This window comes from Pezoporus flaviventris, unplaced genomic scaffold (assembly GCF_033815535.1).
Source record: "Pezoporus flaviventris isolate CSIRO_AGI_PZ_B2104156 unplaced genomic scaffold, CSIRO_AGI_Pfla_v1 ptg000050l, whole genome shotgun sequence".
Lineage (NCBI taxonomy): Eukaryota > Metazoa > Chordata > Aves > Psittaciformes > Psittacidae > Pezoporus > Pezoporus flaviventris.
The window spans coordinates 4,735,813-4,762,856 of NW_026892598.1; the positions used below are offsets into that span (position 1 = coordinate 4,735,813).

The following is a 27,044-nucleotide window of genomic DNA, read 5'->3' on the forward strand; positions in this document are numbered from 1 at the left end:
CGAGATGTACTGCGCTTAAATGTATTAGTTATTCTCATAATACTTGATAATAAAACCTGTCAATTTTTTGAGACTACAGTTTTCAAGACTACATTTTACATTTAAAATTTACATTTACTGTTTTGACAATGACTTCACAAAATGAACTTTACTGCGTAGTATTTTTAAGGGTAAGTCTTGCAAAACTGAACCAGGAGATGGTTGAGTGAAGATGGATTCTTTCTTCTGTATGTAGAAACATGATAAACTCCAGCATTGATTAGAGCAATGAATCAATCTGTTTACAAGTTTGTTTTGCAATAAATGCACAGTAAACAGCCGAGTACAAGAAGGAAGGCAGTCCAGTTTATGTCAATGGATAAATTTACACCCTGATGTTTTAAGACGTTTTCCCTATGGTGCCATTCTAGCCCACTCTTATCAAAGGGAGATTATCATTGATTTCACAAGTCACGTAATGAAAATAGCTGTTAAACACCCTTGCTCTGCAGAACTGGATTTTGCCTGCTCTTGTATTACAAAGAGAAACCCATTTGTAGGTTTGATCTGTGAGGCATGTTAGTGGAGACAAATAAGACACGTCAGATGAGCTAAGGGAACAAGCCTTATATCTAAGTGTATGGTGAAAAAATTCAGTGTGATTTAAGCTTGATGACTTAAACGAGTTTTGCATAGGACCATAAAACTGTTTGATAAAAACCAAGTGGAAAGTTAGGGTAGAACAAGTCAGTAATTCAGGAGCTTTTGGCTACTGAATCTGCATTTAGTTTGCCAGTGATCTGTGCCTCAGCTCTGTGAGAAAAAAATATAATCAAATGTACAGGATGGTGTTATAAAAGTCAGATAAGCCTCACTTTCTCCTAGGCGTGCAATGTTCACATTCATTTTAAAGTCAACCTCCTTCCTGGATTGTGTCTCCTCTTGTTTGTTTGGGAAGGATCATTTAAGCACTGTTCTGGGAGCTACAAGACTTGGACTCAGTTCTGCACTTTGCTTTAGATATCCTTGTAAACTTCTTCTTTCTCATACCCAAAAGGTGGAGACCATACTATACTCTCATTTTGATGGATAGTCTGAGGATAAACAAAACAGGTTGCATTGGTCTTATGTGGTATGAAAACAGAAATGTACCCAAATCTGAGAAGAATTCAGTTCATTTCACAGCAATTTTTATGACAAAAAATCCCCTCTTCTCCAAATGAAGGCTGTATTATTATTATTGTTGTTGTTGTTGTTATTGTTTACATTTTATCTATTGAAATTATTCCTTTTTAGTGACTAAAGTTACTATAAAGTTTTCTGGCACTATTTGTACAGTTTTGTTCACCTCGTAAACTACTGGCAATATTTGATAGTCTTCTAGATGTACAATTTAGGGTACCTATTAAAAAAATTTAATTAGATACATTGACTTCCTGATTGATAAGCAATGGCTTTATAAGCATTCTTTTCATACTTCTTAGTTGCCAAATAAAACACTGTGGTTAGAAGAGGAAAACTTCAGGAATGTATGAAGCATTTGCAAAAAGAAATTAACTTCTTTTTCTATTTTGTTGACCGGAATAGGAAGTCATCAGTCCCATCCATAGCACATCTTATTCTAAAAATAAAATAAAGGTTTTAAAATCTCAGCTTGATAACACAAAAGAAATCAGAACACCACAGGAATTTTCAGTGTTCAGTTCAAGATGTCCTTTAGCTGAGTTAAAGAATAGACAATTATTTAGGTGTGACACATATGCTTGTTTTATTGACCTGTCCATCTGTCCTACTGCTAAAATGTAGGTAGACATGTGTGATCTTGGGACTCATGTGCTTCCAACACAAGTATTTAGGAACAACATGTGCCGAGGCACTAAGATTTTGCCTTTGCTAGTCTTTCAAACTTCAGTACTGTAAAATAGAAGACATCTCAACAGATAAGGATCACATTATATTATGCATAATGTATTTTTCTTCTCCAGCCTCAATGAGATGCCTTCCTACCAACTTCAAAAAAAAAAGGAACTTCGCAAGTCAAGCTCATTATTTCTTTCATAGGAGCCTGCCAGGCGAAGTAGTAAATCCAATAGCGTATACATAGATCACATTGCTATCACCACATTAAGTGACTCCAAGAGGCCTTACCTCAGCCACATTCCTGCAAAATCTCTAGTTTGTGTAATCCTCAAAAGAAAAAAACATCTCTTGTGTACACTGACGCTTTAACCCTATTTTAGTCATTCAGCTCCATTAGAGGAGTTTGCTTACCGGTTACTTGACCAAATCATAACCATTTCAGGTTAAATATTCCATTATATGTTATTGCATCCAGAGGATTAGACTCACTTCTCTCTGGAAATATTTCTCATCAGGCCTCCCATTCCCATAAGCATAGTAGCACAGTGAAACATTAAGCCAGCTAGAAACACGCAGGTCCATGGGACCAGATATGATTCACTCAAGGGTGTGGAAAGAGCTGGACAATGTCATTGCAAGCCTTGCTCTTTAGCATCTTCAGCTCAACCAACTATATCACCTTTGATTACTTTGATTCCTGATGGTGATGGAAAGGTAAATGTTGCATGCACCCTCAAGAACGGCAAGAAAGAGGATTCAGGGCTCTGATGGCTGGTTAGCCTCAGCTAGGTCCCTGGAAAAGTGATGGCGAAAATCCTCCTCAAAGCCACTTCCAGCCATGAAAAGGACAAGAACACACCATAGGCAAATTCTGCTCAACCAACTTGATTGTTTTCTATTGTGACATGAGTGGCTGTGTGGAAAAAGGGAGGGCAGCACATGCTCTGCACTTTGACATTTGGAAGGTGCTTGCATGACTGCTATAATCTCCTGTAAACTCCTTAAAGCCAAGCCAGTGAGATATAGGCAGGCTATACAGACAAATAAATAAACAGAAAACTGTCTGGACTGCTAAGTTCAAAGGTTGGTGATGGCTGCACGAGGTCCAGCTCATGGCCAGTTAGTAGTGGTATGGCAGGGGAACTGCTACAGTTTAACGCGTTCATTAATGATGTGGATGATGGGTTGGACAGCACTCTCGCAGTGTTTGAAGATGACACCAACCTGGGGGTCATGTTCAATGTTGGAATGCAGGGCTACTGTTCAAACAGGACAGGCTGGAGAAATTGGTTGATGGGTACCCCACAGAATATGTTGATCAGAGCCCAGTACAATGCTGGGCCTCTTGGATGGACAAAGCCCTGTAGGAGAGGCTGGGGCCAGCCAGCTGGGAGCAGCTCTGATGATCCTAGCACAATATCGGAAGATCCTGGTGGACACAACATGATCAGAAGACAGGAGTGCATTCATGCAGCAAAGCAGTCCCCACACTCAGGGCTGCATCAGCAAGGGGAAGGAATCCTTCCCAGGTGCTCAGCACTGGTGAGACCACACTGGTGTGCTGTCCCCCGGTTTGGGCTCCCATCGGAGGACAAGTGCTGACATGTAGGAGTAAGCTCAGTGGAGAGTCCCTGTGATGGCTGGAATTGGAGCACAAGGAGGGCAAGGTGGAGGACAATCGGCTGAGGAAAGGAAGGGAAGAACTCACTGCTGTTACAACTGCCTGGTGGGAAGGTATAGAGAAGAGAAAGCCATTCTCTGCTCAGAGATGCACAGCAACAGGATGAGAGGTAATAGGCACATGCTGGAATACAGGAAATCCACATTAGGCACTAGGAAAAACTTCTGTCACATGAGGATGGTAACAATATTGAAACAAAGCCCAGGGTAGTCGCTGGAGATATTCAAACCTCAAATGGCCAAAGTCCTGGAGCAACCTGATCTAACTGGACCTTTTTCAAGCAGGGAGTTGGAGCAGACAACCTGGAGCAACCTGATCTAACTGGACCTTTTTCAAGCAGGGAGTTGGATCAGACAACCTAAATTATCCTGTAACTCCATTTTAATGGTGAATTGCTTCAGCTAAAGCTCAACTTCTTTGGAGAATAAATTCAGAGAAATATTAACTCTTTGATGTAAATTTCAACCAATAACAATAAATTTGACAAATGTTTTGTGAGAACTGCTTTAAATATATCAGACAAAATAAAAGTAATGATACTTTTAGGTACGGAAGCTTGCTCTGCAGTTGGGATGATGCTTTTTGCTAGAACAGTAGTTTTCCCTTCAGCTAACAGCAGTGCTACCCTGTAGGAAGACACCAGGATCTGTGCTGCATAAGGATGCCTAGAGAATCAAGACACCTTTTGAGAATGAAGCCAGGTGGGCAGAAGATGATGCTGGGTTTTTGCTTTTAATATAAATTATGCCTACTAAGAAAAGCAGGTTCACCTGCCCAGCTGAACAGAAAATCCCAGACTTCAGAATTCCATCCATGTCTCTGATAACTATTTCAAGCCATGAATATACACCAGCTACATAAGAAGGAACAATTAATAATTTCCTTATCAATGTTTAGAGATTGTCTGAAATTCACCTACATGACAAGAATGTACCACTCCCTTTGAGCGACCTGAAGTGAGGTCTCCAGAGTAGCAAAGTAATATAACTGAGGAAGATAGAACAGCTTCATAAAGCATATCACTCTGCTTTGCTTAGATTGAATGGGAAGGGCTGGCTAAGAGGAGAGGCTTTGGGAAAATGCCTACAGCTAGGTAAGGTTGGCACTCTCTCTGTTTATTTGTAAGGGAAAGGAAGGATTTTCCAAGTGGTTATGATGAAGAGAATAGCCTGGAGGAAAACTAAGTGAAAAGTTGCCATTGCAACAGCCCATACAGAGGAGATCTCTTCGGCAGCTCCCTCAAGCAAGGTTTCACTGGCAATGAAGCAGGGATCAGTTGGGCTTGCCCCTTCCCCAGCCTTTCAATAGCACTGGGACAGATGTCTGAACCTCTCCCGGAGACAAACCTGGAACTTGGTCTTCCTGTGTGATGGCTGTGACCACTGCTGTATATTAAAATTTATACTAGTGAGTGTATTCTTTCTTCCTTGTTTTTAAGTGATTAATGACTCATGCTGTCTTTCCTGCTGTATCTGTGCCCTGTGGATATGTGTTGAGCCTCCCAGCATGCTTATATCAAAGGGTCTGTAGTTTAAGGACTGGTGCTGTGCAATGGTCACTGAGGTACTCAGCACTGGCTCAGTGGCATTGCTGTGCACAGAACTACAGACATGAAAAGAAGAATGCTGGTAAACATGCAAGTCCAAGTCTTTCTTGCAGCAAAGCCTTTAGATGTGGATCAGGGTGTATGCTTTTTCTCGTTTCCTTTCACATGACATTACTCCATTATTCTTGTCTTTAAAAGTCATATATTGGCATAGTGCTGCATATTACTGTATAGTGCTAAAGGCACATCAGTCTCAAAATTATTTTAGTACAAATACTCTTCAGCAGCAAATACTCTTGAATGTCAGTGGTTCATACAAGGCACTGGGAGAACAAGTACGTATTTCCTGTCACATCCTAGCAACCCACCTTTATTACAATTTGGAAGAGAGGTTTCATTGTTAGATTTACAAGTGAAGATCTGCTTTTTCAGCTTAGTGCCTGTTCTCACCTTGATCTTATGCAGCAGTTTCAAGATGTGCTTTCATGGCCTTTGCTGAACCCTCCAGATGGATTTCACAATGATACAACATCTCCTTGGCCTATTTAATTTTTTTATCTTGCCACAGAAAGCTATCCTAATGTGAAGCAACTGAAAATAAACCCACCCCAAAACACAACCCTGCATTGAAGGAAACTGGTAACCCTAAGTGAAACATCTTTCTTTAAGACCAAGCTATGCCAAGGGGAGATGGTTGTCTATCCCATTTCTGCAAAGGGATGTACTTCACGCACAGCTGATTTGGGGTTTTGGAAGGACTTTGGATGGAAGCAAGCGGTGCTGTTGACTCACTGCCAGTTCCCTCCGGATGGGGCCTCTCTCCCCCGCCTCATGGGCTGGCTGGCTTCCCCATCCCTACAGTTTGATGCCAGGAAAGGCGAGGGGTTTCTGTGCCTCTGCAGGATTTACACCTGACCATGGCTGATGCAGTCCTGACACGACAAGAAAGTAAACTCCATCCCTGTTGCCTGGCCGCACCCTTTTAAAGGAATTTGCTGCATGCTCCTATATAGCCGCAGATTGTACAACCGCTGGCTTTGATGGTTGAATCACAGCGGCCTATGCAAAAACAAGGGTGGCAATCTCAGTGAAACTCCCAAGTCTTTCAGCTCCTGAGTGACTTCTAACCATTTGAAAACTCACGTGGTTTCCTGCAGCTTTCCTCCTTGCCGGGCCTTTTTTTCTGATGCCACTTGGACTGAGAGAGATTGGGAATTACGGCATGCATGCACCACTGCAGAGCAGCCAAGTGGGTCCAAGAGCAAAGTAAAACTTGTGTGGACAGCTGTAACAGCACTTGCATATATTTGCTCCTTAACATGCACTTTGCAAATCTAATGTGGAGGATGTATGTGCAGCCTAACAAATGTAAAGGCAGTGGATGGCAAGCCAGGTCACGCTGCACTTTAGAAGAGTTGTGGAGATAAAAGCAGAGCCTTGAAGCTCAAGCAGCATTCCACTTAAAAACTGCTGGAGAGGGCAATTCCATGTCCATTTTCCAACTCAAGCTCCCACTAATTTCGTCTTTCCATAAGAAAGGTTTTAGCTATATTTCACAAGTGGAAGATCACACACTGGTGTGTTTCTCCTCCTGCTGGCTTCCAGCTAAATTACTGCTAATACTGAGACATCACAGCACAGAATCAAAACAGTCTGAAGAAATTAGAGATCTGGTTGTCTGAAGTACAACTGAGAAATAATGAAATATACCTCCAGTGAATATTTGACAGCTTTTTCTTTGCAGAGAAGATTAAGGCAGAGACAAAATGATACAGCTGAGATTTTTCTTTTTGAACACTTACTGAACAGCTCTTGTAAAAAGGCATAATAACAGTAATAATAATGGTAAGGATGATAACAACAACAATAAAAATAATGTAATTTAAATTTCTGAAGGCAAAACACTCCTGTCAGAGAAATGAAAGACATTTTGCAGGGTAGCCTTTGTTATTGCAAAAAGGAAAGAGCTTGCTGGTCACAGTAGTCAGGAGACCCATGTTTTTTATTTCCAGCTGAGCTGCATGTTTCCTGTGTGACCTTGCAACTCCCCCGTACCTCCGTTTTCCGTTTGTAATGTTGGATAATAGATATCTTGGCGAAGCAAGGCTGATCCTCTAATTGCAGAAACATGACATGTAGTGTTCCCAAGGGGATCCTTTGATCCTCACTTATGCTGCTGGAGGAGGAATGTGCCACTCTCTTTTTCACTGAATTTGGGAGGCTGCTTTAGGAGAAGTGTGTTCTTTTTGCCTCTCTCAGGAGGAGCTAAGGAAACCCAGAAGGATGGAGAAGGTGTCACAAATTGTTTTCAAGGAGTGGGAGGTGACAGAAGGAAGCAGTCCCCAAGCACCTGAAACTGAAAATTACTGGGCCCTTCCCAGCTCAGGTTCCCTTTTTAGGCTCTTACTAAGACCCTTTTGCCTTTCCTTGGAGACAAGAACACTGCCTTTATGTCTTGTTTAGTTTGCTTCCTCTGAACTGCATTTTCAGGGATGACACCTTGTGAAAATCAATGCAAAATCCTACCCCAACAGTGCAACATGCTTTTTGCCTTCATTTTGCTCAGGCAAAATCAGCTCACTCCTATATGAAGGCAAGGGAAAGACACCCTTTCAACTTCTCTATCTCAACAGATGCTCTCCTGGTTTCTAACCAGGGTGTGTGCCTGGCTGTACTGGGGCAATGCAGCAAAACTGGTGGGATGCCATAGATTTCACAGAACAGAAAAGAGCTCAGAAAGTGTCTCCTGTAGCAAATTTGGCATTCTGTGACGTATATGCCAAGGACAATAGGGTGGCAGATTCCAAGTGACACTCAACAGAGGAAACACGTGTCCAGCACACAGCTGGAGGCATCTAGACATAGGAAAGCCAGTGTCTCTCAGACTCTCTGGGATTTTCTTCTAAAGCAGGCTGAGTGGAGGTTGGAGAGTACACCCAGCACCCCACTGGGATGTGGCTGGGGTCCTTCCCATGCTCAGCAGCATGGGGCTCCTTGTGGAGGTCCTGAGGCTAAGTGGTGGGCACAGTAGCTGCATGATTTAGGGAATGGCAGGCTCTCCTTGGAACCTTGGAAACCGGGGGTGGTTTGCACAACCTGGGCTGTCCCAGGAGAATAAAAGTTATTATGCATGCCCACCACCCCTCTACTAGTACTACAGTTTGCATTCATGACTTTTCAAGATGGGTAGGCAGAAAAACTGGGTGAAGATGTCCAGCTCCTTCACAGCTACTCTTAGTTGTTTAAATCAACCTGGCAAGGAAAGGATTTTCTGCATTAATTCAGGAGTACAGGAAACAGATTAAGGAAGATGCAACCTGTAAGTTTATGTGTTTCTTTCTGTTAAGTAAGGATCATGTTTAGAAAACAACGAAGCTAAACTTCTGCTTTGCCTATTTTAAACTGTGTTCCTGCCGAAGGGAACAGATTGCATCTCCTGACGGAGGGCTCATCTGTGAAACCTGGCATCCTTCCCTGTGCCACCTGTCCCAGTAGTTCACCATGTCTGCTCTCCACAGCTTAGACAGCGGCACATGTGGAGCCTAGATCTTGCTGGTAAAATATGTAGCAAAGCTGAAAGCTGCAGTCTCTGGTGAGACCTCTTCTGCTCCAGGAGACAGTCTCCAAAGTGTTCACACTGACTGTGGGGTAAATAGAGGGTAAAACTGGCCATAAGCAGTCTATGGTGTTTTCAGAATAGTGCTGGGGGACAGGACTCTTTCCTTGGTTCCGCATGTCCAACATGTAAGGAAATGCAAGGTGAAACCACACTGTAAATTAAGCGGTATTAAGTGGTAGCTGTGGTATAAATATACATTGCTGCCCAGCACCTCTGCAGCTATTCAAATTCAAATGGTGATTTCAAGGAGAGGCAGCCCTAAGCAGTGCTTGAGTGGAGGGATTTAAAACATTTTTGAAAGGTTTTATCCCAGGAGCAACATACAGAACTGAATAAGCAAATGCTTGCTTTGGGCTCCAGCTGCTACACTGTGAGAGATAGCAAGCCAGCAGAGGTAAAGGGCTGGACCCCCAGCAGACTTGGCCAGGTTTTTGGGTGCATGTGTTTTGGTCAGTCCTGGGGGTTAAAGGAGCCCGTGGCAGATAGCTCACAAAAGGCAGCAGAATAGCCCATGAAGGAGCACAATGGCAATACTGTTTCCCATAGACTAAAATAATGAATCATAGCTTCCCCTTGCTACTGTTGTTCACATAACCTTTACAATAATTTATAATTAAATTAGTTGCCCTTTGGATAGGTGCACATGTGGTTTTTTTAAGGGTTGCTAAGGTAACTGATGATTTCCTTATTTCATCCTGTGTAAGCGGAAATTTTACTTCCTAGTGAGCATGAACAAGAGACTCAGTGAAAACAGATACTTGTTTATCAGGAGTTTCAGTGGTTCTGCTGATATCAGGCAAAGGACTCTCAACCTATTTTATGGGGGATTGCTTATATTATTTAATTTTAATGGTAAAAGAAGAGCTAGAGTAACCCTTCTGACTTGTTTCATCTAAAAGATAAGGGAGTGGAATTTTTATTTCAATTTTTTAAAAGTCTTGCATTTCTCATAAATTTTTACTCAGCCTGTTTGTTTTGCTATTTTCTCTCCTCTAGCTAGAAGTTACTGCTACTCATGCAAAAGAAAGAAGGCAAGAAAAGTCTGTGTGTATGGTATTGTGCCTCTGCTTGACCTGACCAATTCTCTCTTCTGAAGAGCAGATGAGATTTTATAAATAAACAGCTGAAGAGAGAATTATTTCTTCTCTCCCTCTGTCCTCTCCCACGTACACAGGATGAAGGCCAGAGAACAGAGGGAAGCTACAACAGAAGCTAAGCTGCATGTCCCTCCACTGTGGGAAACCCTATACACACCTTCAAATTAAACAGCAAATTCTCCAATGTCCTTGCCCTCTTCTACTCCATAGCACATGACAAAAGGAAAGAAGCTCCAGCTTCTGAGAAAAAGAAATAAACATAAGCATACTATCAGCATACTCTAGTAGCCAGCTGATCCTGTAATCCCCAAGTCCCTGTATGCTGTTCAGCAGCAGTCCTCTGCCCACACAGCATGCATACTGCGAGCAGCTTGCTCCCCTGCTTGTGGTGCGAGCAAATGGACTAAGAGGGGCAGCAGTGCCTTGAGAGGAGGCCTGTGATGGGTAACGGCACAAAGAGCAAGATGGCCTTGTGCAGGGAATTCCCCTTGTCTCACTGAGACTCTCTTGTGCATCCTGCTCTACCGATTTTATCCCCAAGCGATCTGGCTTTCCCTCAGCAGTGGGATGGAGAGAGTCAGCCACAGACATTGCCCCACCTCCCAGAGCGTGCATCTGTGCAAGGCACTGATGCTGCTGGCAGCACAGCAAAGAGCTCTGGTAGCCATTGCTTTGCGGCCATACTCATGTGCAGATGTGTAAAAGAAATTCCTCCAGGAAATATTGGCTGGAGGTTTAAAAGTAGTCTGTAATTTGATGCAATAGAGGACAAAGGTGAGTACATTTTATTATTTAATCTGTCAGACAGTTCAATGCAATTCAAGGTTATTGTAATAAATAGAAATGTTTACCTAACCTTTCCCCATCTGATTCATCATGAATTGTGTGACATGTCCTCGGTGACACAGGGCTGTATAACTATAACCAAGAAACAATCAGATAAGAGCTTTACAGTGTATATCAAGATAGACATGTCCTAGGATGCAGTTCTGTATGTATATTCCACTGACTGTTGCTCACATGAAGTTTCATACAAAAACTAAACCCCACATGAATTCTTCAAACTGACATCCCAAGAGCTTTCAAAGTTAACATTTCAATCTCTGTTTCCTCCTGCTGTCTTGGTAAGGATTCTTGAGACTCTTGAGTAAGGATTCTTAAGACTCTTGAGTAAGTGACACCAATATTGAGAACAAAATGGTTCATACCATGCTTTCTCTATGACCATGGCAGGAACGTTACTCTGAGTCACTCTGACAGAATAAAAGCCCCAGTTATTCATCAGGAGTAAAGACTTCTGTCAGAAGGTGTCTCAGACTACTTAGGGAGCATGAAAGTTTACACTGTGTCTATTTTCAGTAAAGCAATCTGGTTGATGGTTTTTGATTTTCCATCAAAAAGATACCATACGTTCTAACCAAAGCTTTCCATAAAGGAAAGTTACTTATAAGAAAATTTTTCAAGTCAAAACAATTTAGTTTTCCTTTTAGTTGACAGTTTAAAAAAAATAATAAACAAATCTAAGCTTAATTCATGAAGGAATTTTCATTTAAAGATCATAGGGAATTAAGTCTATGGTTGATCATTTAGATGTTAAATATTATTGAGAGTAAGTCTATGGTCAAAATCAAGCCAAAACTCATCATGACATTGGAATTTCCAAAGTTTCACTTTTAATTTTTTTCTTGATTTTTGACCTTTTGTCCTGACCAGGTTTGGGACTTTGTATTCTATGTTGAAAACTTGGAGTCAGGAACTATTTCCCTCTTGAGATTTTAGGTTTTAAAAGGAGAAAAGACATACACAACCAGCAGAAGTAAGCAAACGGAAGAGTGATTCAAAACATGTTGCAGATACTGAGTTTCTTCCAAGGTCTCAATCCTTTTATTCTGGAGAGTTTCCTTTTGTTACATAAATCAATAGCTGGCCAGCAGAACCAAGCTAATTAATTCTTAGGATGACTGACTCTTGTTAAATGTGCAGGGCATTTAAAGCTGTCTGTCACTGCCTGTTGAAGCAAGCCGCACATTTGGTCTCATTCTGGCTTCCCCAAGAGTAGTGGCAGCAGCCTTTATTTGGCAGAAATCCCAGCTGTCACCTCGTGGAGGACGGTGCAATTGTAGAGTGCAGGGGTCTCACAAAAGCTGAGACCTTTGTTGGGCAAAGGTAGGACTTGAGTTGTGTGCAGAGTGCCTGGGAAGAGGAGGTTGCTCCTGGAAGAGGTGTGATATTCCCACACTGGCCCAGGTTGCTGGTTTGGTCTGTTGAAATGCAGTGTTGGAGCATGTTTGCAGAAGCTGTTTCCAAGCAAAAGTGGGGAAAGTCACAGGAGGTAACAGGATGAGTAACTGTGGTTAAGCTCACATGTGCCAGTGGGGAAGGAGAACTTTGCAAATGGAGTGTCATTTCTCTGCAGATGTATCTTTTAACGTTAAAGAAAGAAACCAGAAGAGCCTTTCAGAAGTAAACCAAAGAGCTCTTTTTCAGAAGGTTAGAATCCACCTGGAGTAGTCACAGAAATAAATTGTTCAAACAATATGAACATGTAACAAGTGGGAATAACCTGGGATTTGAAGCTGTCTGACTAGAAAAAGACTCACTAAATTTCAGAGTGCCAAAGCAAAAGTATAAATAACAAATCATAAAAGTGCAAATTAAAAGTAATACTGATTCTTGTATGGCAAAACACCCCCTTTTTGCTTTTTAAAGCATGCTGACCCTTTATCACCTCAGGTGTTTCAGATCTGGGCAATGGTACAAAACTAACGACATTTAAGCATTGATGTTTTGTGGGCTTGTACAACCACAGCCTTGCAACTGGCTATTCCGTTTCATTGTATATAAAAAAAAAGCAAAACAAAATAATGGAAGATAAGGGGACAGCCATTCACACAGAATTCTACTGGCAGGTCAATGCTGAGAAAGGAACTGAAGAAATTCAGAACAAACTCAGAAACTTCAGAAAACAACTGAAGCATGGCATTAACCTTGCCACTTGGCATGTGGGAAAATGTATAAATAGAATACCATGCATCTATTTAATTTCTGCTGCCTTCTCTGATTTCAGTGCTGGTATACTACATAGCAGCAGTTAATCACATCAAACATACAGAAAACTTACTGGTGTAAAGTTGGTGTAAAATTAAAACTTTGTTAATCATTTACATGCAAAGAATAGTTAGCAACTACACTATTTACAATACTTTGAAGTGTCCTAGGCACCTAAATGCATTCTAGTGGAATAAATGACACATAAAATGTAGATTGCAAGACACTGAAATTTGAATTTATACTGCATCCACAGTCCTGCCCTTTGACTGTGTGCTCTCACACAGAAAAAGGAGTCTCCTCCTCTGAGCATTTTTGAATAGCATCTTACAGATGTTAGGAATACCTCAAGAGTGAAATTATACAGTTTTATTTGAATAAATGCTTGTTGTATTCATTTTGTTGTTGACATGCTTTTGGAGAATTGCCTCTCATTCAGTAAGGCTATATTAACAGTACTATCATCTCCTCAAGGAAGGGACTGCTTCTTAACAAGAATATGTAATAGTACCCAGAGAATATGTAGTAACACCCAGAGCAAAGGTAAATTAAAGCTAACCAGAACTGCTGTGTGGTTTTATAACACAAATAATAATATTACCATGAAGACAAGTAATTATGCCTCTAGCCACGCACAATCTGAATTCTTGCCAGCTTTGTTTCATCTGTACCTTTATAAACAAGTGCCTGTTCAAATCCTCTTCTGCAAGCTTTTAAGGCCCTCCATGAACCAGACGTAAGCTGTTCCTCAGCTCTTCTCAACACTGAACTCACCATTCTCACTCTAGTGATGTCTGTTGCTCTAGAGCAGATAGTCTTTCCGGCATGCTGCTACTTCTGCAGAAGATGCCCCCATGCCCACCCCTGGCCTTCCCTCTGCCAGCTAGTTATCATACTGCCTTTGAGTAGGAGGGTAAGGATTTTCCAAATGACCTCAGCACACATTTCATCTTCTAGATTTGCAATGCCTCTGGTGTGAGCATGACAATGCCTCTGGGCACGGAATAGGGGGATTTCCGCAGTAGCTGCCTTTGTACATGCCATCAGTCATGAAGTCTGCGAGTGTCTGCGAGTGTCACAAAGCACCTGGTTTGTTCAGACCTTAGTGAACTGTGATGTGCAGGACAGTTGAGAGTCATCCTCTTTCTGCTGCATTTCACTCGGCAGAGGGTAGAGAGGCTGAAGTGGAGTCTGTTCAGAAGGAGTGGAAAACCTTGTATATTCACATACTGGAGGTGAACCCTGCATAATAAGAAACTTTCTGACTTGATGTTCTGGTTTTGCCTATGTGCACAAGGTTTTCAGCCTGAATCTCTGCACCCAGGACCTCCCTTATGTAGAGATTCAGGAATTTTCAGCATAAACCTCTGAAAGGGAGACAGAGGTGGACAGAGGTGGCATGAGTCTAGGGGAGAAGAGTGAGTGATGGTTGATGGTGAAGCAGCAAACAGCATGCTGCACACTCATCTCTGCTTTTTGAGATCTCATCCCAGAGCTGGCAGTGGCATTTGTGCATGTGCTACTGAAGTCTGCCCAGTCTTAGCCAAAGACTATTGGCTAAGTTGCGGTCTGGGAATGCAACCTTTGTGCATTTTCCCCAGGCATTTCTAGTATTTATTCTGTTTAATTAGTGAAATGAGTATAAAAGTAATCAGCACAGAATTAGTGGCCTCAGCTCATCTATCAAGCTTTATGGATTCATCAGTGTGAAGGGGATTGCCCTTTCTTTCAAAGGCACTAAGAACTTGCAACTCCCATGTGTGTTGATGGGACTGAGCATATTTTTGGCCACCATTAATGAGAAATCAGATATTCATTACTACTAGATGACCTAATGAAGCCTTCCCGTCAGGTCACACAGCCAAGCTGAGATATATAAGGCCAAAGAAGACAGATGTTTGCATACAGATAATCTGTAGGCAAAACATTTTTTCCCCTGTTAACATGGATTCTTCAGCTATCAACATTGCAACTTTTGACTTTCGGCATCAGCCGTTGTTTTTCTCCTGTTTGCATGTTTCATAATCTCTTCTTGGCTAATCTTAACAGTTCCCTTCTAATTGCAATTAATTAGTAAACAGGATAGGAAAGGTGTCCTAACAGGTAGGCATGCATAGAAGACAAGAATGACTTTGAAGTACTGACCACAAGGCTGTGGGTGGCTGAATGTTTGTATCATTATTGAGAGAGAAATATCCAGAGGCTTCAGTGGAAAAAAACCGTCAGGAGGGGAGAGGAAGTTTAAGGTATTTAAAAGATCTGCTACCTCCTCAAAAATCGTAAAGGAATGATCCTCCAAACAGGTCATAAATGGAGGAATGAGAATAATTTGGGGATTTAAGTGGTATTCTGTGATTTGTCTTATAAAACATTTATTTTAAAGTAGTTATTTCAGGATATAATTTTTTTAATTATTATTATTATATATAAAGAGGTTTTGTCTACTTCTGGCTTCAGAAATTTTGTCTTTCCAGGTCTGGATTTCCCTGGGTCTGCCGCTGGGTGCATGATCTTTTAGGAAGGACAGAGGATTTAAGATATTTTATGAGCAATCACACTTTACGCCAGGGTCCTGGTGTCTTGAATCTCAAGGAAACCCTTTACCCACATGTTTAAACAAGGCTTAGAGTTGTACAGCCAAAGCACCTGTGTTCAGCAGTTCAATTAAAAATGTTTTCCCATACCCAGTGAACAATGTTTTCCAGCTGGCTGTTGAATATCAGCAGGGAGAAAAATGGGTCGTGATCTCTATCTAGACTTACATGCTTTTGTAACGCATGAAAATGAAGAAGATAATACAAATCCATTTAATGACTGCATGGCATAATAAAAACTAGTTCTGGAGTTGCCTACAGTTTACATCACATGATTTTTTTTCTAAAATGAATAGGGTACAATGACAGCTAAGCAAAATGTGCACAGGTTGGAGTTGGAGAGTTGTTAAAGAGCCTGAACTATTTATATTTATTCTTCGTTATCTGGATGACAATAGCTCTGCACAGGTGTGGAACCTGTGCACTTGGCACTGCAGAACTGAGTGGCAACATGCACATAACCATTTTGGTGCACAAAGGGATGCTACCCGCCCCTTGTGGCTATACATGTGATTCACACTGCTGTGGGCTCTGGACAAGTGGTACCCCCGGAGGCTGATGAAAGCCATAGGCTGAGCCCTCGTAGCCCAAACAGCCAGAGAACAAATGAAAAATCAAGTTAAAAGATTCATCCAAAAATGATATTATATCTTAATGGTATGTCTGTGAGTCATGCTTTTACCTTCTCAGATCTCATCTTAATGAGGAAGCCACATGGGACAAAACTACACAAGGTTTTTGTGGATAAATGAGCAAGGCAGTTTTGCATCACAGACAGGCTAGGTACCTTGTGTGAGAAATGTCAGAATAAGAGAGAAAACCAGAGAAATAACAGTGTTGGGAAAACTCTCAGAACAGGAAGCTGTGAAAATTTTATAGTGGGGTTAGAACTAACAGAACAGACTTGCGGAAAATTTTAAGCCTGGAATATTACCTTGACTTAGCATTTTGAAAGGCCTTGGGAATCCAGAGAAAATCGTATAGAAGGGCACTTCAGTATTCAAATTAAGACTTAAAGCCCCAACAAGGAAGAGGATGCAGGGCAATGGATTACATGAAAACAGAAGAAAGGAAGCAATGTTTTTTATAATTAGAGTAGAATAAGCCAAAGATATGATCTATGATATGGGAAGGGGCAAAGATGCTAACAATGGTTGAGAAAAATGTAAGTAACAAGATCAAAAAGGGAAAAAAACCTCAATCTGTCTGGAACAGAGTCCAACTCAGAGGTGCTTATGAATCAACAGGATGAAAGAACTGATTATATTGCCCAAGGAGAAGGCAGAAACACAGGGACAAAATAGAAGTTCTGAAGGGCAAATACCAATAATTGTAGAAGTGAAAGGAAAGCTTGCCATGCAAGTTAGGAAGGAACAACCAGCTGTACACAAAGAAAGGACTGAGTCATGAAACCCAAAGTTAAACAAAACCCAAACCAAAAACCAAACCTAAAATATCCAGCAAGTAACATCTGATAATAAGAGGAAAAATGAAAAATAATTTGGAAAGCTTTCCACTCTGAACTACATAAACAGTATTTAATTATTGGGAGTAACAGGAAGAAAAATCCCATGACTCTCTTTAAACCCAGAATGGATTGCAAATCCAAAACATAGGAAGAGGAAGAAAGCATGTACAATATTGTTTCCTAAAGCAGTAAAAACAAGACCCATGAGATACACTGAGTTTGAATGAATTGAATTTGTATAGTGCATATTACGCTAGATACTCAGTCTGAGAGTTAGTTAGCATTTCCTTACTTTCCTCCCTTCTGTACCTGCTGTCTGATCACAGAAGTGTGCCATTCACAGAAATGCTGTATATTCCTGTCATGTCTGTACCTGCTCTTGACTGTGTTTGTTTGGGTGTATATTCAACTCTTTCACCTAAGGACAGCAAGTTAGTAGCAGACAGCTGAATTCAGATGAGTAGATGCCCTTTTCCCCCTCCCCAATGCAGATGTTTAAATGACACACCTTTTGTGTACTAATACCAATGAACAACTCTTCTGAGAACCCAGGAAGGGTGGTAGGAAGAGCACTGCATGTATTTTAGCAGCTAAAAATGGGCAGGTATTTGATAAATCAGCTTTCATGTGCGTGGTTAGTTGGGGAAGTGGTTACTGTTGTTAATACTTATGATGACTGTCATTTACTCCAGCCTCTTAGACAGAAGCTTGATTTCTGGGGGTTGATTATAGACATGATAACCTTGCAAATTCAACAAAGCTCATTTTACTAAAGCTCAGGTGCTGCAGAAAGTGTGTGCCAAGGGGAAGGGAGTGTCTGTGGCTCTTGGCAACGTGGAGCACACCCATCATCACACCAGCAACAGGAACTCCTGGGCATGGGAAACTACAACCAGAGGAACAGCTCCCACCACAATTCCTGTCCCTCTCCATACTGGGAAGAGACACTCCAGTTTCAAATCAGTGATGGACATTGATGACGGACTTGGTTATAAGCAGGTGTGGCAGCTTTTACTACAGGGTGCAAATATTGAGGGAGAAGGAGAAATCAAGTCTAGTCAAAAAGCTAGTTGTTGTGGAAAGCCTGGTGCAGACTACAGGGAGCCAAGGATCAGATCATGTAAATTTTTTCTGTGTCACTATGGTTGTTTTTATAAAAAAAATTAAGTCCCTTCCCAATGTGCCCGTTCACCCTCAGCAACCTGTAAGTCTTGATTTTGTAAAGAAAAGGCACAGTTTAAGATGAATCAGGCCAGCCACGCTGTGTCCTAGACATGGTCTTGTGTCTTGTTTAATGACGCTCCTTGAAGGCACTCACCTTTTCTAATCGTGAGTGAGATGGTGTAAAACATTGCATAGTCCAGAATTTGGTCTAATACAGACCAGCTGAGACCCTGATGCTGTTTTACTGGTTTTATGCCAATCTAAGCAAATGCTAAGCCTTGATATTTTTTATACATGCATTTCCTACAGGGCACACAGTGTTTCAGTGCAATTAGTGAAAGGCAGAAGTCTCAGCAGAAATTGCCAAGAAAGGCAGATGTTAGTTTTCTTCTGTGAGTCTCAAGGATAATGCTTTTTAATATATTTTTCTGACTTGTCAAAACATCCAACATATTCCCAGGTCTATTGCTCTGATCAAAAAAACCCCGTAAGAAGCAAGGCCCATCTCTAAGTTTGGACTATGTGAATTAACTGGGCTTTTTTGACATTGTCCTCACTTTCCTTTGTGTCTGATTTATTGAGGTAATTCTTTGAACCTTGCTATGGGAGACAAGGGTTAGATCTCCTAATTAATTTGTAATGCTTCTGAAACTACCTGTCTTCTGAAATGCAGGGACTATTTCCTGAGATCTTGAAAACGATCTCTTAAAATCACCCATGCCTCATCTATTTATGGAAAATGTAGATGCAAGACAACATTTATTTTGAAAACACCGATCACTAATTAAGAAGCTCTTCATATATATGCATAGATGTTCAGCCAAACCTTAAAGTGACTGAAACTCAATGTTTTTATGGATGTTCAGTTAATACTATTTTAGCACCTTTCTTGCATTATTTTCTGGCTCTACCAGAAGCAGATTTGGAAAGACAGTCATGCAAGTGATGTCTGACTTGACAGGCCAGGTTAGCTTGAGCTAACCTATTGCTGCAAAATTTATCTGAACCAATAATCTTGTCTACCTAGAGGAAAGCCACATCTGGAAGAGTTTCATTCTTTGCCAACATCCAAATATTTGCATGAATGCAAAAAACATATAATGAAAATGAAAAAAAAGACCTTCAAAAGGTGCTTGTAAGGGAATTATGTGAAGGATGGTGCTTTTATGGCTAGCAAAAGTTGTATTTAGCAATTATTTGCATGTGTAGAGAAATATATGGTCTGGTGACAGTGAACCTTACGTACTTCGATATATCCCTTCTTCCTTTGAGCTGAAGAAACATGCATCTGAAGCCAAACAATTTGCAGTGATACACAGGGGAAAGTCAAGTGGGTCTCTAGGCTTGTTGCTTGTATCTCACGTAATAGCTGTTGGAGCTGCTTATTATGTAATTTTTTGAAATTGCTTCAAGCACTTGACAATACTAATGGGGCTTATTCTTACAAATGTCCATGGATATAGGAACCTTGAAAGAAGGAGAATGAAGCACAGTCTACAGACAGTGGAAAATACCAGAAAACGTTTTGCCATTCACAAAAAAGATCCTCCTTAAAAGGCTTAAGGTTAAAATTTTTGGGTGGAGGAAGTGATTGAGGGCTGGTGAGAACAAGTAGGGCTTCTGTGGTATTAAATTAATGGGACAGTTCTGTCTTCATGAGGTCGGTGGGATTGGCCAACTGTGAAAAGAGGAACTTCTGCTCTCCCTTTCTACCCACACACTTCCTCACCAGCACTGAAACTGATAACATGGTCTGTAAAAGACTGCTGGCTGTCTTCCCTGTACCCTTGCTGATAACAGCATATACACTGTACCCAGCACTGAGCTCAGCAAACCCCATGAAGATGTTCTTCGCTCCTGGAGTTGTCTTGGCAAACCCCCTCTGCCTCACCCATCCTTGGCAATGATATTTTCTTGCTGTGGAGAGCAGATGCCTGTCCTGTACACAGAAACTAGACACAAACCTTACCTAAAAAAGCAGTTGAAGTTGGAAAAAATACTCCAACCCTCTGGTGGTTGATGTCTCTTTGTGCTGTCAGGGGTGTTGGGAAAGGAAAAGGGTCTCCTGAGACTTGGGGGAACAGTGGGCTGAGCATGTGGTGGTATGAGCTATCACATTGGTCATATAAGTAGCCTCTACCTCCAACACTATCTATAAGTTTGGGAGATATTGACCATGTAAATCTCCACCGTGCTGGCATATCACACCTGCACTTTCTGCCTGTAGGGCTACACACAAGCTGCAGAAAAAATTTTGGCAGGAGGAAACTCTTGCTCTGCAAGTTTTGCATGACTTGCATGCACAAACTGAGGTGACCTCAGTTTACAAACCTCTGTCTTTGATGGGTGTGACCAAGATACTGTCAGTCAGGAAGACACAAGCAGGCATGTGGAAGGAGCAGGAGGAAGAGGAAGGAGATCAGGTCTCCTTTTTTGATGAAGGGGGAATCCATAGGAAGACTTAGAGATGACTGTGTTACTCTGAGTATGCTGTGGGGAAGAAAAGGGACCTCTGAAATAAGAAAGGTGGAAAACAAACAAAAAGCACTATTGGCTATACAGAAAGTACACACACTGTTGGGAGCTGTTAAGACTTTTCCATCTAGACTGTGCCCCTTGGCTTTCTCACTCACCCATGCAAAATGCTGGCTGGGGCAAGGCTGCTGGTCCTCTGGGGGGTGAAAAAAGTAGCTGTTGGGTTTTGCTTTGGTTTCTACAAGCCAGTCACGGACTCTCCAGGCAGACCCCAGGTAAGGAAGAGGATCTGGTAGTGTCTTCACAATGCTCTGGCAGCGCTTGGTGTTGAGAAAGCTGCACAGTTCTGCTGGGTGGTGTCTCTGTAAGACGATGGAAAAGCTCCAGAGGGAGACTTAGGCAGAGTGAGAATTACTGCAGGTTACTCAGGGCTGTGCAAAGTACGTTCAATGGTGCTTTTCTTCTGTGTTATTTGCAATTGCTATCAATAGATACGTCCTCTTTGCAACTGGAAGCAGGCAGCTGAGTTTCTCTGTGAGTTTCTGAGTGAGTTTCTCTGTCCTCATGAAATAGTGGTGTTCTGCAAGCAGGCATGATAAGGCGTGTGAATCTTACCATCCCAAGCATTTGGCATCTGCATGAGTCACTGTTCTGCTTCCACGTTTTACAATTCCTTCCTGTTTTGCAGTATCTGGGGGTTTGTTATCCTTGTGACCTACCCACAGCACTTTGAAACCTGACTGAAGTGTGAATGTTAAGGCTTGGCTTGGTACAATATTTTTTGCTGTTTAAAGATTTCTAAACATCTCCTACATAAACACTAACGCTTGAGCTGTGAAAAAACAGAGTTTCCTTTATTAAGATGTCAATAGCAAGTTTTAACACTACCAAGACGCAACACTTAAAAAGTTCTACCAATAGGGCCCTGTTTTGAAACCACTATTTCTGTCAAAATGCATTCTAAAAAAAACCTGGGCCTAATTCTCTGTATACAAATGCACACACACAGAGATATGAAAACGCAAAAAACTTATCAGAAACAAAAGATGAAAATTCAGAAACATAATCATGCAGACTGAGGATTGTCACAGTTTTATTGATTTTGGAGCAGGTATTGAAATGCTATTCCCATTTCCACTCCATTAAGCTTAAGCTCTACACATTTGACAATTTTGTCGATTACTTGAAAGAAAGATAAGTAAAATGACTAGTATTTAGAATTTGCATAAGGCAAATTTCAGAGAATTGCTGATCTGTGAAGTGACTGCAGTATGGATTTAGCAATATGATTTAGATATACAGATATATGCCACAGCATATATTAGGTCAGGGTGAAAATGTAGGTAACATTGCCTAAAGGGGAACCAGTGACAAGATATTTTTTGGTGGTATGCAAGTTCCCTGTAACATCAATGCCAAAATAGCTTAAGAAATCTACTGGGGAGTGTTAAATGGAAATGAAGCTTTGGCTTTTGTTTTTTTTGTTGTTTTTTTTTCTCCTTACTTTCTGTATGTGTGCTACTGATGTATGTATTTCTGCAATACTATTAAAGATCTTGATAAAGTGCAGAAGGTTCATGTAGGAGCCACAGGGATGAATAATGGCCTGAAAAATATACCCCATATGAGGAGGCTCAAGATAGTTGGTTTACCAGACAGGAAGTTAAGAGATACTTTGATCAGTCTGTCAGCACTCACATTGTGAGTAAGCCCTTGACTTCTATGTCTTAAACCTGACAGAAGAAAATATCACAGGAACCAGTGAATGAACTGAAGACAAATAAAGATTTGAATTTAAACGCAAATTTTAAGAAGTGAGGCTAACTAATCAGTGAAACAATGCATTAAGAAATGTGTCAGATAGATAAAAAATAATGCAGAGAATGTTACTTAAGAGGTTAGCCCAGATGACAGGAGTGATTCCCTTTGGCTTTATGCTTTAGAAATGCTTGGTCCCTGTCATCTGTTATCTTAATTAAGCATGATTTTCACCATGAAGGTGTGAAGGGCGGTGTTTGTGTTGCTTGTGTGTTTTCAGTGACATATTACATTCCATTAGGATGGCTTCAACAGTGTGGAAAGAAAAGGAGTGTAGCTCGCTGTGGGACCAGATATCCAAGTGGCAGAGGGTTGGAAAATGGAATTTCCTAGAAAGCAGTGTGAAGAATCTACTGCTACTCAAAAAGTCAGCAAGTTGGCTGCAACCAGCCATGGACATGAGGATCTGCTTGTAGAGACACAGTGGGCAGTGGAAGAAATTCATATAAACTTTTCAGTTTCTAGACTGTCTCACCTAGTTGCTTATTTTTCCCAATTAATAACATGTTTTAACTTTCGTTATATTAAAACTAAGCTTTTCTCACTTTAATTGATTTTTTTTGGTCTCGTTTGAGGATCATCTTCTGGATGTCCAGTTGTGATGTATGTAATTGTAGGTATAATTCACCTTTCTTAAGAGATGATGCCTAAAATTGAGCACAAAAATAATTTGAAGATACATCAGTGGGGCACAAGCAATTTCTCCCTGGGTCTCTCAAGTTAGACACCTGATCATATGTTTCTGTGTGAGCTCTTTGCCTTACTTGCCATCATATAAGACTTTGGCATGTTAGATTTAGTAACCACTTTCCCCCAGAAGCCCTTCTTGCAGGGCTACATGCTCCTATAATTTCTCACCCTACATTTGATTGCATTTGTTTGTCATTATTTGTCTAGAATTTCACATTTGTCATTACTGAAAATTGAACCCAGTGTTTCCACACCTTTTCTTTAATGTTTTAAAATTACCTGAACTCTGTCCTTGTTCTCCATCACATCTAACCTAGGCAAGAATGGCATCAGGAAAAGCCCACTGAATCTTTTATGTATGATTTTTCTGTATTCCTTGAATTTTACACTGATATCACAGTATCACAGTATGCTAGAGATTGGAAGGGACCTCAAAAGATCATCTAGTCCAACCCCTGCCGGAGCACCTAGATAATGTTACACAGGAATGTCTCCAGGGAAGGAGACTCCACAACCTCCCTGGGCAGCCTGTTCCAGTGTTCCATCACCCTCACTGAGAAGAAGTTTCTTCTCAAGTTTAAGTGGAACCTCTTGTGTTCCAGTTTGTACCCATTACCCCTTGTCCTATCATTGTTTGCCACTGAGTAGAGCCTGGCTCCATCCTCGTGACACTCCCCCTTTATATATTTATAGACACTTATAAGGTCACCCCTCAGTCTCCTCTTCTCTAAACTATAGAGACCCAGCTCCCTCAGTCTTTCCTCATAAGGGAGATGCTCCACTCCCTTAATCATCTTCGTTGCCCTGCGCTGGACTCTCTCCAGCAGGTCCCTGTCCTTCTTGAACTGAGGGGCCCAGAACTGGACACAATATTCCAGATGCGGTCTCACCAGGGCAGAGTAGAGGGGAAGGAGGACCTCTCTCGACCTACTAACCACCCCCCTTCTAATACAGCCCAGGATGCCATTGGCCTTCTTGGCCACAAGGGCACAGTGTTGGCTCATGGTCATCCTGTCAGGACCCCCAGGTCCCTCTCCCCTACACTGCTCTCTAACAGGTCGTTCCCCAACGTATACTGGAACCTGGGGTTGTTCCTGCCCAGATGCAGGACTCTACCCTTTCCCTTGTTATATTTCATCAAGTTATTCCCTGCCCAACTCTCCAGCCTGTCCAGGTCTCGCTGGATGGCAGCACAGCCTTCTGGCGTGTCAGCCACTCCTCCCAGCTTAGTGTCATCAGCAAACTTGCTGATAGTACACTCAATTCCCTCATCTAAATCGTTGGTGAATATATTAAATAATACCGGTTCCAGTACTGACCCTTGAGGCACTCCACTAGTTACAGGCCTCCAACTAGACTCTGCCCCATAGACTACAACTCTCTGGCTTCTCTCCTTCAGCCAGTTCACAGTCCACCTCACTACCTGATCATCCAGACCACACTTCCTCAATTTAGCCGTGAGGATGCTGTGGGAGACTGTGTCAAATGCTTTGCTGAAGTCAAGGTAGACCACATCCACCGCTCTGCCATCATCCATCCACCGTGTTATTTCCTCATAAAAGGCTAAGAGATTGATCAAGCATGATTTCCTCTTGGTGAAGCCATGTTGACTGTCCCCCATAACCCTCTTATCCTTGATATGCCTTAAGATGGCACCAAGGATAAGGTGTTCCATCACTTTCCCAGGGATGGAGGTGAGGCTGACCGGTCTATAGCTACCCAGGTCCTCCTTCTTGCCCTTTTTGAAGACTGGAGTGACATTTGCTTTCCTCCAGTCCTCAGGCACCTCTTCCGTTTCCCAAGACTTGGTAAAGATGATGGAGAGTGGTCTAGCAATGACTTCCGCCAGTTCCCTCAGCACCCATGGGTGCATCCCATCTGGACCCATGGATTTATGGATGTCCAGATTGCTCAACTGGTCTCTAACCCATTCCTCATCGACTAAGGCAAACCGCTCCGTTGATCTGACTTCATCTAAGGTCTCAGGGGTACAGGGCTCTTCAGAACTGCCTGCAGCAGAGTAGACAGAGACAAAGAAGGCATTCAGTAACTCAGCCATCTCTGTATTGTCTGTCACCAGGGCACCCATCCCGTTCATCAGTGGGCCTACATTGCCTCTGGTGTTAGTTTTATCTGCCATGTATTTGAAAAAACTCTTTTTGCTGTCCTTGACCCTTCTCGCCAGGTTTAATTCTAAAGAGGCCTTAGTCATCCTAGCTGCCTTCCTACATCCTCTAGCAGCAGCCTTATATTCCTCCCAAGTGGCCAGCCCCTCCTTCCATGACCTGTAAACTCTCCTCTTCCACTTGAGCATACCCAGCAATTCCCTATTTAGCCATGCAGGTCTCCTGGCCCTCTTCCTTGACTTCCTATGTGTTGGGATGCTCTGATCTTGAGCTCAGAAAAAGCACTCCTTGAATGCCAACCAACTATCTTGGGCCCCTTTACCTTCAAGCAGCCTTGCCCATGGGATTTCCCCTAGCAATTGCTTGAAAAGGCCAAAGTTTGCCCTGCTAAAGTCCAGGGTTGCAATTCTACTTGCTACTCTACTAGTCCTACCACACAAGATCCTGAACTCCACCATCTCGTGGTCACTGCAACCAAGGCAGCCCTCAACCCTTACTGCTTCAACCAGATCCTCCTTGTTAGTGAGGATGAGATCCAGCAGCACTCCTCTCCTGGTCGGCTCATCCACCATTTGCATGAGGAAGTTATCATCCATACACTGGAGGAACCTCCTGGACTGTGGCTGGGTTGCCGAGTGGTCCTTCCAGCAAACATCAGGGAAGTTAAAATCCCCCACGACGACCACGGCCTGTGACTGTGAGGCCGCTCTCAGCTGCCTGTAGAAGGCCTCGTCAACTTCCTCACCCTGATCTGGTGGTCTGTAACAGACACCCACAACAGCATCGCCCCTGCCAGCCTGCCCCTTAATTCTCACCCACAGACTCTCAACTCGCTCGTCATCTGTCCCTGGACAGAACTCGGTGCACTGTAGTTGCTCCCGCACATAAAGAGCAACCCCACCACCCCGCCTGGCTGGCCTGTCTTTCCTGAAAAGGACATAGCCCTCCATGACTATATTCCAGTCATGTGAGCTGTCCCACCACGTCTCTGTAATTGCCACCAGATCATAGTCTCCTGACTTAACACAGGTTTCCAACTCCTCCTGCTTATTTCCCATGCTGCGCGCATTGGTGTACAGACATTCCAGGGAGCGAGCTGAGCACACCGATTTCACCCTAGGATTATAGGAGGCCTCCCAGTCTTCATCAATTCTGGAGCGCTGCCCCACTGGGGCAAGCCCAGCTACAACCCCATCCCCCTTCGAATCTAGTTTAAAGCTCTCCCAATGAGCCCTGCTAATTCGTGCCCCAGCATCCTTTTGCCTCTGTGAGACAAACCTTTCCCACTTGTCATTGTCCGGACTGGTGCCCTATAAAACCAGCCGTTATCAAAGAATCCAAAGCCCTGCCTGTAGCACCAGTCTCGAAGCCAATTGTTTATGGACTGAATCTTCCCATTCCGTCCCACATCAGTGGAAGATGGAAGGAGTGAGGAGAAGATCACTTGAGCCCCAGACTCTTTCACCATCCGCCCCAAGGCCCTGTAGTCTTTCTTCATCCCCCTCAGACTGCGGGAAGCAGCTTCCTCCCCACCTGTCTGGAAGATCAGCAGCGGGTAGTAGTCTGTCGGGTGCACCAGGTTGGGGAGTGCCCTCGTGATATCCCTGATCCAGGCTCCAGGCAGACTACACACTTCCCTATGATGAGGGTCAACTCTGCATATCGGGCCCTCTGTTCCTCTCAGAAGGGAATCGCCTACTACAATGACCCTTCTTTCTTTCTTAACAGAGGCAGTCTTGAGGTGCAAAGTCGACCGCCTTTTCCTATGTGGCCTTGTGGGGCTGGCCTTGCCGCACATCCTCACCTACCTCTCCTTCAAGATCCAGGGCCTCGAACCTATTACGGAGGGACACCTGGGGAAGCAGGGCAGGAAGGGGGG

General features: G+C 42.5%; 1 long non-coding RNA gene across 2 annotated transcripts; it reads left to right on the forward strand.

Moving 5' to 3' along the window:
* Positions 1-4,496: 4,496 nt before the first annotated feature.
* Positions 4,497-13,658, forward strand: LOC133277133 (uncharacterized). 2 transcript variants are annotated; one of them, XR_009746095.1, is made up of 4 exons: positions 4,503-4,613; positions 5,635-5,787; positions 12,199-12,334; positions 13,305-13,658. It is a non-coding gene; the product is annotated as an uncharacterized LOC133277133 (long non-coding RNA). The 2 variants fall into 2 exon arrangements; XR_009746094.1 differs by lacking the exon at positions 5,635-5,787 and having other exon boundaries at positions 4,497-4,613.
* The last annotated feature ends 13,386 nt before the right edge of the window (positions 13,659-27,044 follow it).